The sequence below is a fragment of the Taudactylus pleione genome, unplaced genomic scaffold (genome assembly GCF_031769625.1).
Source record: "Taudactylus pleione unplaced genomic scaffold, aTauple2 ptg000019l, whole genome shotgun sequence".
Classification (NCBI taxonomy): Eukaryota; Metazoa; Chordata; class Amphibia; order Anura; family Myobatrachidae; genus Taudactylus; species Taudactylus pleione.
This window is the reverse complement of record NW_028284421.1, coordinates 17,234,504-17,251,979: the sequence shown is the minus strand read 5'-3', so window position 1 is coordinate 17,251,979 and position 17,476 is coordinate 17,234,504.

Sequence of the window (17,476 nt, the reverse complement as noted above, 5' to 3'; positions counted from 1 at the left end):
ATATTATGTAATGGAATGCTTCTAGAAACTTTTAAATAGGATGTCAGAGACTTTAGAATAAATGCCTTTTGGGCAATTTTTAGATAGTTGATCTTTGCGGCTGCCAAGTATGACATCTCTGTATTTATCAGGCCTGACTAGTGTCACTGTGGAGGTTGCTAGAATGTGACAAGTTGATTGGTTTTTAGTGATAAGATTCAAGGAGGCTACCAATAAACGGATGAATTGTTACATTCTGCAAAGTATGCATAGGTGAAAAGAACACCATGACCTTGTTCTGTATGGTCATTTAAACTTATTTGTTACTTGGTCCTAACAATACTTATTAATACAATTTACAGTAAAGTTAAACTCCTTAAATGCTAACAACCTCTAGTAGTGCTGTGCTTATTTAATCTTTATTAATATAGCATATGTATTATATAATGCAATAACATTTTTAAAGATATTTTTCCATTTATTCATATGAATTGTTTGGTATTGTGATCGCCTATATTTTATACTAAATAGTGTAATGTGAAAGCAGACTTTAATTCAGGGGTTTCAAATGTAAAATATAACTAAAAATGATGAAATATCTGTATGTGTAATATACACAGAACTGTAGTCACAACCTAAAATGCACCTAACTTGTTTTACAGCTAAAATGTTGACCAAAATCTGTGCAAAATGTTACAATAAAATATATTTAATTACACTTACCATGTGAAAAGGAAAAACCATGGATGTTCTAAATTTCACTTTTCATTGAAAATTTCTATTCTTCATTTCAAAGTTTTGCACTGTAAATCTTTATTTGGAATCAGCACACATAGCCCATAACCTGAATCAAGTTTATTTCTTCCTCCTGGTTATCCCTTTTGTAATACAGATTAAACACTACTGTATCACTCCAGGGAAACAACATTTACTGGGGCTGATAATGCATAAAAGTTACTGCTGCCTTGCGGGCTGCAAGTTCCTCAAATGTCATATCCACTTTAATCATTTGTTCACATTATATTAAATTTTCTGTGATAAAATATACATTTATCTAATGTATATTCCACCACCACTTAGAATTGTGACAGCTAGTTCAGGTGAATGACGTGGCAGTGGGGGATTCACAGATATGTGACAGCAGAAAAAGTTTGCAAAATTAGCAATCAGTAACAAGCAGAGCTTTTATTATATACTGTATTATTATTATCCGTTACTTATGAAGCACTCACCTATTTTGGAGGGGAACATGACACAATGACATTAAACAGAAGATAATGATGTACCTGCCCAAATGAGTTTACAATTGCAAATGGGATATTGTTTAACCACCTCATATACATCATAGCCAGAGGGTTTTGCCCTTCTTGACAAACAGAATTTAATTTATATAATTTTGCTATTAAACACTTTTCTAAAAGTTAGACTATCCTGTGAATTGTATATAATTAACAAATACACTTTTTCACTATTCTTCTTAAAGCTACATTTAAACGACATAGGGAAGTATTGGAATTGTGCAAAGTCAGATGTAAATGTAGACTCTCAATATAAAGATATAATGTTTCACCTTTTTCAAGCTTTTTCTCTTGACTGCATAGAATAGGAGAAAATATTAATATCGCTCAGAGCATTTTGCATGAAAACTATGGGCCTCATTTAGAGGCGGTCGGAGGATGCAAGCGGTCACTCAGAAACTGGGCGGCCGCTTGCATCCTGACCGCCCGCCTCTGTTGCGGGCATTAGGCTGTGGGTTAACACCCACAGCTCTAATGACCGCTCCGGTGATGGTCGCGATGGTCAAAGACCATCGGGGCTTACGACGAGACCTTAGGATAGGGTCTCCCTTATCGTAAGCCCCGGAGAGCTTCTGGCTCTGTCTGAGCCGGAAGCTCTCCACTGACACTCCCCCAAACGGTAGGCGTTCCCATGGGAACGCCTCCGTTTGGGCTGCCCACCCCCCGGCCCGCCTGTCAATCAACATCGACAGCTCGCCCCCTTTGGATCGAGATCCGCTACATCCGGCGCTGTCAGTCGTAGCGGGTCTGACGCATGCGCACGCCGGCACCGTCGTCCGCATGCTCTGTGGGGGGCCATCGACCCGGTCCGAGCGCATTGGCGCTAACGACCGGGTCTGAATGACCCCCTACTATGTGATACTGAAGCAAAATTTGGTCAGAAATAACTGATGACATAATTTAGTGGGCTAGGAAGGGACATGGCTGAAGACTGGGATATTATCTTAAAGCTGTTTTTTTACTGTTCTATTTAGTGCTTACTAGATCTGCTCCAGAGACCCCATGACTCAACCCGCCTAATAGCAATATAAATTTTGTAAAGCTGGGTAAACACTTAACAATATTTTCAACAATTTCCATGATTCTGACAGGTCAAGTGAATACCCACTATGTCGGCGGTTGCGATCTCCCGCGGGGTTGTCGGCCGCATTTTCAGGTTGACCCTACATGCTACTTATTATGACAATGCGACTGACGATCCCATGCAGCGGGATGTGGCAGGGGCCAACGTATTGGCTGAGTGGGCACCGGATCATCTAATGTGTACCGGCAACTTTATATGTCGGGCTATTGGCGGAAGGGTTATCAGTCACATCGCTGGATACACACATCGTTTAGTGTGTACCCAGCTTAAGAGTGATCTATTGCTCACTAAGATGTCTGCTTTAAATTAGTTATCAGAATTAATGACTCTCACTGCTGGGACTGACAACCTGGTTTTAGCACTATAAGTGGTAGGCCCAAATCTGCTGCTATCATCAAGGAACCATTTATATATAATGGTTTAGGCTGATAATCCTAATATCTGTAAATTTAGTTTTTATTGCACTGTTATTTAAGCCAATAAACCACGAAGAATACTTTAGTTTGTAACTTGCTCTATATCTTGATTTTAGATGCAAGAGCTATAGATTAAACCACCCACAATTAGGGATGAGCGGACGGTTCCGAACAGCGGGGATCCGAGCCCATCCGAGCCACGGCTAGGGTGTTCCCGTCTGACTCGGATCCCAATGCGAGGCTGAACGTCATCCTTCTGACATCAGATTCTCACAGGAGTTCGCCTCTACATAAGGTGCGGCGATTGGGACTCGGCGCCATTTTACTCCCATGCTCCGCATGCTGTGCACTGCTCTGCTGAAAGTGGCTGTGTACAGAGACTCACAAGTGGCTGTGCTTGCAAAGTGACTGTGTAAGGGGGCACACTGCACGCTGATGTATGCTGTGCTATACTCTGTTGATTAAATGACTGTGTCCAGAGACTCACAAGTGGTTGTGTGTACAAAAAAAAGTTTAAAAAAGTAAAAAAAACTTTCAAGACAGTAAAAAGTTTCAAAAGTAAAAAAAAATAAAAATATACTTTTTTGGTGCTGTACCCCACTGTGTATACAGGGACTGTGACTCCTTGGGCTGTACCCCACTGTGTATGCAAGTACTGTGACTCCTTGGGCCAGAGCCCAATGCATATACAGGTACTGTGACTCTGTTGGCTATAGCCCACCTGGTACACAAGCACTGTGACTCCTTGGGCTGTAGCCCACTGCATATACAAGTACTGTGACTCTGTAGGCCATTGCCCACTGTGTATACAAGCACTGTGACTGATTGGGCTTAAGCCCTCTGTGTATACAAGCACTGTGAATCCTTGGGCCTCAACCCTTTGTGTATACAAGCACTTTAACTCCTTGGGCCTTAGCTTTCTGTGTATATAAGCACCACAACTCCTTGGGCCTTAGCCCTCTGTGTATACAAGCACCACAACTCTTTGGGCCTTAGCCCTCTGTGTATACAAGAACCATGACTCCTTGGGCCTTAGCCCTTATATAAGCAATGTGACTCCTTGGGACTCCTTGGGCCTTAGCCCTCTGTGTATACAAGCACTGTGACTCTGCAGGCCATAGCCCACTGTGTATACAAGCACTGTGACCCCTTGGGTCATAGCCCACTGCATATACAAGAACTGTGACTATGTTGGCCAAAGCCCACTGTGTACAAGCACCATGACTCCTTGGGCCATAGCTCTCTGTGTATACAAGCACCATAACTCCTTGGGCCTTAGCCCTCTGTGTGTCCATGACACACAAGTACTGTGACTCAACAGTGAGTGGTAGTGAGTGGCAATGTTTCATAGATGTGCTATAAACTGCAGTGTCTGTGCCCCTGCTCTGTCACTTAGTAATCAGCCAGCTCACTGCAGCCTTTCCTAATGGTGAAAACAATGTTGTGAGCTGTGAGTTGGTCTAAATTGTGTGTAAATTATTTGAAATTAATGTTATTGAGTTTATCAATACTCTAGGAATAAAGAAAGCCCAAATTATGTGATTTTAGCTTTTTCTTGTACATTTTTGTAAAAAGAATCCAAATCCAAAATCAGTCACAGCGGTTTGGCAAATCCAAATCCAAAGCTGGATGATGAATGAGAGCAAAATGAAAATCCAGCACAAATGGTCCGGCACACATACCTACCCATAATTAGAGATGAGAAATTTGAAAACACCGAAACTTGTGGTTTCCGAGTAAAACCAAGTCTTGAATTGAGTATTCCAGCCAAGTTTGGATCTGAAAACCAGCTAAAATATAATTTTCCCAGAAATCTAATTTTTTGGATGGCGTACAAGAGTCCCTCCCTTCTGATCAGGCTCCATTTCACACAGGAGAGCATATGGAGAGAGTGTGGGCTTTTGTTGTGTTCAATAGATGCCATTAGAGATATCATTAGAGAGAGTTACAGCTAGATGTAGTGGGTGGGAAGGATGTAAAAGTAAGACTGCAGGCATGTTTGTCACTGTAATCCAGTGCAAACTATAAACAGACTACTGCTACTGTGTGTTTGTTTGTCAGACATTAGTAGTACCTATTCTTACTGGGTGTCTCAAGTCTTTTAATAAAACTGCATGGTAAAAGTAACAGTCTTTCATTTCCCTATCTCATTTGGGATGTAGTTAAATTGCTGACCATCGGGATGCCGGCTGACAAAATCCCGGCGCTGGAATCCTGAATCGGGGACAGGACACCAGCACCAGAATCTCGACATGAGGGGAGATGCCAATGCCAGAATCCCAACAACTGGCAACCCGATGGTAAGTGCAGCGGGTGCCTTTAGCTGTTAGCCACACAGGGGGAGGGTTATGTCTAGGCAGCCTGGGGGGTTTAGGGTTAGGCTGCGGGAGGGGGGAGGTTAGGGTTAGGCTAGGGACAGGGGAGGTTAGGGTTAGGCACCACCAGGGGGGTCAGGGTTAGGCACTAAGTGGGGTTAGGTTTAGGGACTAAGGGAGGAGGGTTAGGTTTAGGGCACTAATGGGAAAGGTTAGGGTGCAGGGAAGGGATGGTTAGGGTGCAGACCAGGTGTGTTAGGGGGTGAAGGAGTGAAATTTAGGGTACTTACATGTTCCCTGTCAGGATTCTCAGCATCCGGATGCTGCTGTTGGTCTTTTGACAACCAGCATCCCGAGTGCCAAGCTCTCATACCCAACCCTTTCATTGCTGTGTTCACGTGTTGTGGTGGCAGTTAAGTTCAACTACAGTAGCTTTACTCCTGTCCTGGTGTAAATTTGTCATGAATCATTCTATAGAAGAACAGGAATATCCCAGTACTAATGCTGGAAGTCATGATACTTCAAAATCTACTTTTAAAGAAGGTCAAGGGATAACAAGGTTTAAGAAAGAGTACTCTGAATGTATACAATGTTTGAAAATCTTTATGAAAACATTACCTCTAACTCTAAAAGGAAAGGTTACTGCCATAAAACGTAAAAATTGCCAACATGCCATATACCACACACAGTAGTTGTGAAAGCCAGGGCCAAAGACAGTAACCTCACATGCTCCACCTACTGACTCTGAGTGTAGATGCATCCCCTCTAAAACTAAAACAGGCAAATCAGTGCACAAAAAGAACACTATGTGGTAAATGTACTAAGTCTTAGAGAGAAATAAAGTGGAGAGAGAAAAAGTACCAACCAATCAGCTTCTGTCATTTTTCAAACACAGCCTGTAATATAACAGCTAGGAGTTGATTGTTTGGAACTTTATCTCTCTTAACTTATCTCTCTACAAGGCATAGTAGATTTCCCCCTAAGGCTAAAGCACACAATGTGTGTTCACAAACTTTACAAATTCCTGAGGAGAGTCTAAGGGTGTACACAATATTCCTGGAGAAGCCTCCTTCCACTATTTCTGAATCCTCTGCAAACGTGAGGACAAGTTGTAGTAAAAGTAATGATGATTATGGTTTAGACATATAAATTGAGGATGCTACTTTGAAAGTGCAACAGGATGAGGGGGATAATTGTGTATCTGACACTAATGAGGATGTTGATGATAAATGTGTTGGAATGAGAACAAGTTGGTTAAAGTCAGTAGGATAATGTTGTTTGTGTCAAAGTAAGTCAGCCACCAGTTGCAGCAGGTCTTGCCATAAGATAAGAAGAAGCACATTGTCATGTCTGTGCAAAAGACCAAAAAATCTAACTCTTCCATTTGGAATTGTTTCTACCTAAATCTTGACTACATTTGTCAAGTCATCTGTAGTAATTGTAGTGCCAAAGTGCAGTAGGTAGAGGTAGGGATGTTAACCATTTAGGCACTTCCTCCCTGTTACATCATTTGCAGCAAGTTCATTCAAATTATTTATCAAAATCTGGAAAATCATATAAAATAAAAACAACAAGCAGTGCAGCATCAACTACCAGCAGCATGGATAGATATCAGCACATGCAATCTTCATCCCACGAAAACCTTCATCAACATCCTTATTAATAATCAGAGGTTCTGCATCCAGTTTGCAAAGGAAAACTGACTCCCCTATCCAGGATTCCCAAGAAGAATCATTGTGCGCTAGAGTTGCTTGCTGGCTGCTCTTCATTACAAAAGGAACCGGGAAGAAGTCTAGTAGTTTCACACAACAATTCCCTGTGAAACAATTATTTGCAAGAGAAACTAAGTATGACAGCTGTCATCCTGTTGCACAATAGATCATTGAAGTTATGATGGCTATGATAGCTTCAGATATGTGTCAAATACCTGCCATCAATGCATCTTGTTTTAGCCGAATAGTTGAGGTCATTTCTCCATGCTACCAATTCCATTTTGGATCTATTTTACCAGAACAACTATTCCACATTTGTATCAGTATGTTTAACTAAAAGGAGATGCTAGCTGTTGAGCTTAAAATTTCTTGTCATTTTCATCATTCAGTACCCGCATGTAGAAGATTGCAGCAGCTGCAAGAACAGTTCCATTTGCCATGCCACCAACCTAGGCAAGAGGGGAATTCACCCTTTATATGCTTCAGAAACTGGAGGTACAGCAACAAACCATCATGCCGTACACATCAAGCCATAACATAAGTAAAAAGGGTGACATATTCCCACCTTACTGCAGCACACTGGAGAATAATCTTGTTCTAGGAAAGCTACTGAAAGCATTTGAAACTGTAACCTGTGACGTGAGTTCAGATACTGCCAGCATGAGCCAGGTTATACCCTAAAACTATTGGAAAAGCAGCTAGAGAGATTGAAGTAGATGAAACTAAGTGATTCCTTTTAGTATGTTGCTCAAGTAGCTCAAGTTCTTTTTTTGCTTTGGCAGGAACAAATGGTTTACATCATCTTGCATCATCTTGGATCAGTCCATTTTGGAAATCATGTTTGATGCTAGGTTTAAGTCATATGTAACCTCTTTCTTTCTAACTGACACAGATCTTAAGGGATCAAAAGAGCTCCTTGCAAGCAAGTTGTTAGCTCAAGTAGCACATGACACAACACATCTAGCTTCAGTTTCTCCTGCAAATACTGCTGCCAGGGAAAAACTGACCTTTTCCAAAGGACTCACTGGTGATGATGATGATGAGTCAACACAGCGCACCAGAGGAAAACATTATAACATCTGGTCAGGCTCAAAAGAATTTATCATATATTGACACCTCTACCATGACTCAATCTGATACAGTAAACATCAATTGAATGGTGGAGGATTATTTTAATGATAATGTCCAAATTAGCATTTTACACAGTCACTTTGAATACTGGGAGGAATAAAAAATATGTGGAGCCCCTTGTCCAAACTAGCGATAGTGTACTTAAGCTGCCTACTCTTCAGTATATACTCAGAAAGAGTGCTGTGAGTGATCAGTGTAGGAGACTGCTTCCTAAAAATTTAGAAAAACTGATGTTCACCAAAATGAACTACAAATTCTATGAGGAATACATTTTTACAAAATTACAAGACACACTTTGGACAGCTACATTTTACACACTACTCTATGACATGCCCTGTCCCATCTCTAAATCTGCATATTTAGAATTTCAGCCTTTCAACCCAAGCAACCCATTCCTTTACCAAGGTGCAAAGTGTGTCTTGTAATTTTGTGAATCTTTTTTACACAAATCTTTATAGGGGATGGAATTGTCTGGCTGCATTTCATTAATTCTCTCTAATTGACTGAGCAGATCATAGCTCACAAAAGAGAGTGTCTGAGGCTTTGATATGAGCTAATCACATGGCCCTTGCATACAATCCTAGGATACCCTCTTTGGTTATATATGATCCAATCCTACTAAATTCCTTTGTCAGTTATGATAAATATTATTTACACCCCTTATGAGAGTAATTTTAAATGCAAAATAAACTATTTAAATTTCTAAGAAATCAGCATTTACATAACTTATTAGCTTCTTCCATGTTATCAAATTTAATAGTCTCTAAACATCAACTTGCATATATTTACCTATCTCTGTTCTCGTGCATTTGTATGACAGTGCCTTTTGGTCGATTAAGGCATCTTAATTAGCAAGACATTGAGAAACATATTTTGAAATATAGAGAGTGCAATTAATTAAATGCATCTCTAATTTCTACCTTATTAATACTGTACATTGAAGATTTTTTCACACTCAAGAAGCATCAATAAAACATCAGGGAACTTGAGATATTTTAAATGAGGAAAACGTCTTGTAACCTTTTAGTAAACAGTAAATCTTCTCTGAATGTCATAAATTCATGGTGCACTTAAAAGCTATAATAAGTTTTTTGATGGAAAATACATTTTTGCTATCCATGCATAAAGCCTGCTTAAATACCTATTCATTTTACCTGTATGAAGGACCTTGGCCAAGAGTTATCACTATATAATAGAAGGTAGCTGTATTTAACAGTGATGAGAAAATAAATTAGAATTATTGATTAGAAAGGCTATCTGAAATAACGTCCCATTTGATTAATTGCATACTTCTCAACCTGACCTGGTTCCTTGTTAATAGAGCACACTGCTGATAAGTGACAGTTAATGTTTTAAAATAAGTTTAGTAGGGAACAGTCTTGCTTTGTTCAGCCGCCCATTTTAATTGATGACACTTTTAAAACTTTAATTAGTTTTGCAAGTTATTTAAATAATTTACCTTTTGTGTATTTCTTATGCATGTAAGTAAAAATCAGAAACATATAAGATTATAAGAAAAATTGGTACAGTTCTGAATTTTGGTTAATCTAGACTGTTTCACATAGAAATAAAAAGAGAGGCAAATTAAGAGAGCAAGGCAGACAGAAAGAGAAGAGGAATGAGAGAGATGCATAAACACTATCCGTCATACTCTTGTTTATATAAATATATGTATTTTAGAAATGGGGAATGCAAAATTTCCTTTTTTCTGTTAGAAATGGCAATGGGTCTTGTCACTGTAGCAGCTGGCACTTGATAGTAAGTTCCAGGACTGGTCACACTGATGTTATTTTTGTTTCCACCATAACTTCGGTTGTCAGAAAAACCCCTCTAGCTTCCTCTTCTAATCAGCAACCTCATTCTCCCTAGATATAGTGGTGCTGGGCATAGTGTAAGTGCACAGTGTATTGGTCAGCAAGTTCAAATGACTTGCCTGATGGTTCATCTGAGCATTTGGCTTTAAGTCAGCAGCTGGTAGAGGTGAAGACTTCTTTTAGTAGTTCTAGAGATCTTTTTATTTCTCTTCCGGTGTTATTCATAACAGTTTCACATATGTTTTAGCATGACCATTAGGAATATAATTTTCAAATATACACCACAAAGTTTAATTGTGGTCTAATCAGAAGTTTGTTTCTACTTGAACAATAAATAAAATCAAAGAAGACAATAACATGTTAAAAAAATCACCTGAGGCTATTCAATAAGACTCCCTTTTTTATAGAACCCCTTTTTAATGAGTGTTAAAAAGGGGTGTTAAGTGTAGTTAACGGGCATTAACGCATAGAGTCCATGAAAACGTCACAGACCTATGCATTAACTGGGTGTTATCACTCGTTAACGGCATTCTTACCTTGAATTTCTGTACGGGTCTCATGAGAGCTGAAAATAAATCCCCATTAAATTGGGCTAATAGAGTAGCCCCCATCGATAAATTAGCACCCTTAAACTTAATGGGGATAATTGAAGTCAGTCTAGAATCTGAAGTTCACAAAGGAAACCATAGTTATTGAGATCAATTTATTTAACCTCTCCTTGTACTTTAAGGACCTAAAAGTAAATTGAAAATTGTTCCACAAGCCAGTAGACAGCAATAAATGATATGCTAAGAAAAATGGCCACAATTACTTAATATTAGGAAACATACAGTACCTATTACTCTATAATGATTTAGAGGAACTACAAGGACCACACAACATAAAACAAGAAGAAGATATGCCCTTGTATGTCATAAAAAGGCATTAACTTGTCTAAGTAAAAGTATAACTATATCTGGAGCAAAGATGTGATGGTCATCACCATCAACTTCTTCTGTGGACCAACCTGTGATTAAATGGAGTGTGGAAAATGCATAGAATTGGATGAGCATCCAAGGCTTGTTAAAGTCTTTTCAGTTCAGTGTAATTATTTTGGAGGTTACCCCTAAAGAGTAGTTTTACTAATCTGAAAGGGACTTTATATTATTACTAATTGAACTACAGTAAATCATGGATGAAAGTTTCCATTGGACTTTCTCAGGAAAGAAGATGTTGCTGTTTAATAAAGTGGTAAAATAGATGTTTAGAAGTATCTTTATTTAAATAAAAAAAATGTAACCCTTAGGTACCACAGTGGTTCACAGAACTGGGCAGTTTGAGAAAAAGAACACACACACCATGGGGACATACAAGCAAGACACAATAAATTAAGACATGAAAACGAGTAGGAAGAATATTGCTCATGAGACAGCTTACATTCCTACTGGAAGATCAAACATTCAGAGTGTGGGACAATGGTGAGGGTGCAATAACCTGGGTAGTTTATGTGGAAGAGCTAATAATCTAATGGGTTTTTGGAGCGTATTTGAATATTTGAAGGATGTGGGAGAATTTGATTGGGTGTGGTAGGGAATTTCATATTTGTGATGCAGCTTGGGAGAAGTCTTGGGAGTGAGAGGTGCTTACTAGAGTAGAGGTGCAGGTCAGAGTTACTGTAAATTTACTGTAAGAAGGTAAGAGTGAGAATATTTTTAGATTAAAATTTATTTAGTCAAAAACCATATATTGATTTGTTAATTTTAAAAACAATAAATCTACAGTACTACACTTCCACTAGAATGAATGGTGATCACCTTATTGCTTTTAACTACATACATTGGAGCCAACATTTTCAAATGATTGGGGGTGTTCTATAACCCCACCCTAATGGCTGAAAAATGCTATACCAGCACCCGCAAAGCTGGCTCCTAATGCAAATATTGAAATCATGTACAGTATATATAAGCAGAAAAAAACCTTGTTAATACTTAATACTAGCAATCTACACTACATTGTGATACACATTAACAACAATTATGAATCATAAAACCATAATACACATAAAGGCATCCTTAATTATCTCTCACTGTTAAATATGTGCATAAGACAAATGTATCCAAAGTAAAAAGAGATATCCTTCTACATATAAAATTTGCATGCTGTAATAAAAAGATGACATTCCACAAAGGAACAAATATTAATTTTGTCTCAGTACTCACATGACCAAAGATACATAAATATAATTAATCAACTTATAAATCACCGCAGCCCTGCACTGAGATTTTTATCATGAGGATCAGAAACAAGAGGCTAGATTGAATCCAGTGTTTAACCTAGAACTAATACAAGACAGTAGATCTTTTTGCTTTTAATTGTTCCAATCCTTTAAAACATTTTACAAAAAATAATTACTGTAACTGCAGGTGCTAAATAAGATATGTTCTTTGCTCAACTGTACATTTAAGTGCAATACCAGCTGCTTGCCGAGAGAAAAGATTCAACACTTTCAAAACAAAGATCTATGAAGAAGACAAGAGAACATCGCAGTGGTGGTGAAAGTAGCAAAATATGAATGCACTGACTCTCTGCAATTTAAGAATAGTAGCTGGAAAGACACCTAACAGCAGATTTATGAAAAATCTAATTAATTTGAAATTGGATTATACACTTATAGGTATTATGATTTGAGCATTCTGATATGTCCACATGCTGTTCATTTTCAAAATAACAATGTTTATTTAGCATATATTGATTTTATAACCATCTGTTGTTTTTTGTTAAAATAAATAGATTGTTATTGATCTACTGTATATGGCAGTACATTCTTCCAGTGATGATTGGATTATGTTTTTTACTCTGAGATTTTTAATGAATGTATGTGTTTTTAACTTACATTAGTTCAGATAGAATTTCCACTTTTTTATCGACTTTTGCATTGATGAGTTTGAATTGTATGTTTCTCTTATTCTGTTATTAGATTATGGAAATTATTTAATTTATTTTATTTAATGTATTATATATTGATCAGTTGAATCATGTTTTAATTTATTTGATGGTTTATAGCTTTATGTCTAGGTTCTCAATAGCATTAGTCTTATTTGTTTGTTTATGTTATTTTTTGAGAGGTGTCTAAAAATAATTAAAAAACCCACTCTTGGATAATAATATCATTATTTAGACACATTGAATACATATTTTTTTATTTATTATGCTCAATCTTTTAGGATTATCCTTTTCATTGATTTTAATTTTTACATTTTTATCTTAATATATAAAAACAAGTGTCCTGACTCACTGACTCATCAATGTCCAGCCCAATCTTGGAACAAGAAACCTGACATTCGGGGATTATGGATCTCATTCAGAGTCGGTCGTAAGCGATGTTCGCATAACAGCGCATGCGTAAGTTTTGCAATGTGCGTGCGCAAACTAGCTGTTGCGATTGGAAATTTTTCTCTCCATCAACTTGGCCAGGTCATTAGTTTGAGTGACAGGATGAGGCGTTTGTGGGTGGTAACAGGGGAAGGTGCTTGTGAACTGGGGAGTGGAGATCCAAACGTAGGCGTGCCTGACTATGCAAATGGCGTTTTATGGGAGTGCATAATTAACTAAGTAGTGTCATGGCACATGTGACATGGGAGGTTTTTACACTGATACACTGACTTGATCGTAGTGCTTAAGAGAGGGTATGGTCAACCTTAAGCTCTATGACCAGCTCCGATGGTTCCCGATGGTCTCGATTAATCCTTATATGCCTGGAGAGGACGTGTATTGCGAACGAGAAGGGGGCGTGTTTTTAGTCTTACGGCCGCATCCTCCCCTCGCTCGTCCAGCTAACGATCCCATCTTAATGATGCAACTTGCGAGCGCTTCATTTGCATATCCAGCCCCTTTTCCGTTACGACCGAGCAGCCGCAACGATCGACTCTGAATGAGGTCCTATATTCCCTTTTTGACCTAAGCACCCACTAAGCAGGGATATTTGAATATTTGACTCCTAAGGGGATGAAAAGGGGTAAAATGTTTCCTCTCCCTGTGCAAAGTCCTCCCTGACTGACTTATCAATACCCAGGACCAAACCCCAGGACCTGGAAACATGAAATTTGGAGAGTATAAAGTGTCCGAAAGTCGATGTCGACTAAACGGATAATCATCATCATATTCCTTCCATGGCGTAAGCACCCACTAAGCAGGGATTTTTCTGAGCAAGTGGATTTCCTCAGAAAGCTGGGAATGTCTCCCTAAACAATCTTAAATAAAAAAAAAACATGCTGCAAAACAAAATCTCATTTATCCACAGGTACAAAACTAGGCACACTTATGGGCCTATTTCATACTTTGCCTGTGCATTCAATTACTTTCATCTGCATTATGTTTTTATTTTTTAAATACTAATAATATAGTGCTCAACCCTGGAGATACTGCCCTCGGTATAAACCAACTTACAAATATAATCAAATCACTTGAATGATTGTTCAATTTATATGAGACTGTCATTATCCTGCAACTTTATGAAGGGTTCAGTAATGTATAGAGATGGTGGACACTACCACTGACCTGTCATTGAGCTGCCACTTAATTCAACAATGTGCATTTCAGTGTGTTCTCATTTGATCCTCAATTTATTTGTCATTTATCAGCATAACGTAAGTCCAAATATAGTCAGAGCCACACACTGATTGGGCCTGATTCAGAGATGGACGCTAATTCAGTTTTCACGCAGATCGAGTGATTGCCATTGCGCATGTGTATACACTGCAATGCATGTACACTGTGATCGCATTGTGATTACGCATGCACAGAGGAATCCATCACTAAGTGAGTGACAGACTGCCAGCATTTGGGGGTGGTAATGGGGAGTGGTCACAAAAACACAGACATGCCTGTCCGTTTAAACACTGTTACATGGGCATGTTTAAATTATCCACTGTGATTGCATACGCAGCTCTGCGTGTCACAGGAGCATCCAAGGCTGCAGCAGGTCAGACCTGCCGCAAGGGTAAGATGTCCATTGATGTGCTTCAATGCTACCGATGTTTACGTAGGTGTGCGTCATTCCACGCAGGTAAGAAGGCAGCAGTGGCCGTCTTTATGCTCGGGTGCTAACATTAGAATATTTTTGCAGCTGCATTGCGTATGAAAACGTAATTGCGATTGCATTAGCGTCCATCTCTGAATCAGGCCCATTATTCAAGTCCCTCTTTTTCACCCTGATGTACACACACACCTTGGGATGAGCGCTATATAATTAGCATTTATTTCTAACAAGACTACTGAAACTATCAATCTATAAAGCAAAAACTTCTAAAAATGCTTTCTATATCCAGACTGCATTTACTTTAGCTCACTTAAAAATCAAGGGACTGATTCATTACTTCACGCAAGTTGGCTACAGATCTGACCGCATTAAGTGCTAGGAAATAAATATAGATCTTTACCTGTATTAAGAATTGACCTCCATCCACCTGTGACATTAGCTGTCATCACTATCAGTACACTTTTGCAACAGACCTATACCTTGCACAAAAGATCTGTCTCATATATTCCTATTTGCAAATGCTTAGTTGCCATACAGTTGCACCCACTCAGCTGGAAATGGGGATTCGGCTGACATATGTACAACCCTAAATAAGCCCCAAAGTATAGTGAAAATAAATTAAGCTCTTATACTACACTTTGTGCACAAATGCAACTTGATGATTTTACATATGCAACGTCATCGCCCACACTCCAGAACAATTGTTAGGGACTTTTGCATAAGATTGCATTGAGGAAAGCACAGGCATTTTAGAATGTTTTCTGACATCTCTGTGTGAATTTAAATTGTTTATTATATATTTAACAATTCATATTAATTTGACCACCCTCTGTGCTATACCTTTTGTGTGTAGTTTTATCATCTTGCTGTGGGGTTGGAAGTTGCTAATTTTACTGTTTATTTCAAATGGAAATAGGGGTTAAAGTCCCATTAAGCATTTAACTGTCTACATTTTTAAATATTGTTCCTTGTTGGCCTACCTATATAATTCCTACACATTTTATGCATAAATTGCCTAACATTTCAGGACTTCAAGAATCATAATCCCCTATAATACCAACTATAACCACTGACCCAAGGTGGGGTCACATCATAGGTTTCTGTATCCTAGGTCTCATTAATTAAAAATATATCTGCCAATTCAGATGATACTGAAAGGAACTCCAGGAATATGTCTCCAAAAAAAACAACTAACCGGTGAACATAATCACCCTCCTCTCTGCCTCTTTGCTCACAGTCACCCATTAGGTCAGACCTGCACCTCTCCATTGAGGATGTGATCCAGGTATCGGCCTGGCTGCCTCTCTGTTCAAACTGGAGATAGGACTCTCATCCTGAACTGCCAGATGTTGCACTCTGCTGTCATTGAGTCCTGTGAGATGCTGGGGGATACTGACACTGAGGGAGCTTGCAAAACATCTAGCCCACTGTCGATGCCTGAAAAGCTATCTGCACCAGCCATTGAAGAGCCACCATGATTGCCAAAAGAAGTTTCAGAACCTCTACACCAGCTCTTGTGTCCTCCACTCAATTCAGAAAGATGAAGCAACAGTGTAGACCTTACAACCACTCCATTAGGCATGTAATGTAGGTACATGCTGATGCAGATGATTCAAGCTGACATAATGCAGATGATCCAAGCTCCAGTCTTGTATTTTATGAACATCCAACATGCCACGCAAGACTTTATTCACCCTATGTCTTCTTCCAATATCTGCAAAGTATGGACAGCTTAACCCCTTTGTTGATGATGCTTTTCTCTCATGCTGATTCTATTTTACACTTTCTTTTATTTTAGCTACTGTATTATGGAGAAGGTTTGTACATTACAAAACCTCTTCCACCTTCTCACTTCCTAATGCTTTCTGTAGTGTAGTGTGCTATTGCATGGTTGCAATATGCAATATGTACTTTCATATGAGTAGTCAACATTGGGCTATGTTGATTTTAAAAATGCAAATTTTCTGCAAAGATCACTAATCTTATGTTTATTATTCAAAACAAAAACAATCAAACATAACAGATGACATTGAAAATGACAACAGTGAATTTATTTATTGAGTTTGTGATTTTCAATTTGTGTTTTACAATGCACAGTAATTTGAACATAGACTTTTTATATATTAGAAGTTGTTAGACATTTTGTAATCTGCGTACAATGCTCAAAATCTCAACCTTCAAACTAATTTACACCCCAATCTCCCTTTTTTATCCAGTTTTCTGCAATCATCCTTTTCTCTTCATCTCCTCTATTTCCACCCTCTCTCTTTTGTGCAGCGTCTCTTTATTTCTTTCTCTCTCCTCTATGTCCTGCCCACTTGTCCCATCTCTTCACTCTCTCATAAAGGTTATAATATAGATAACTGATTTTTGGATTTAATCAAAACCGTGCCCATTTTGCCTTATTAGCATACAGTTTGACTTGCATGATAGAAATGTGAATACAATATGACGTACAGCTAAGTTTCCAAATCACATTTACAACATTTTTTGTCCAAAGACATTTTATAGAACCCCCCTGGGTCTCAATGTGTTTGTTTTTTTAATTATTATAATTTTTTTTTTTACAGCTTTTAACCACTGATAGGACAGACATGTTTTAAATAAATATTGTTACTTTTTCAGTTGCAGTTGACAATTGTCTTTGTTAACTTTTGAGAGGATTCTAAGCCTTTGATAAGCTACATGTTGGCCCTAGCCTCATTCAGTT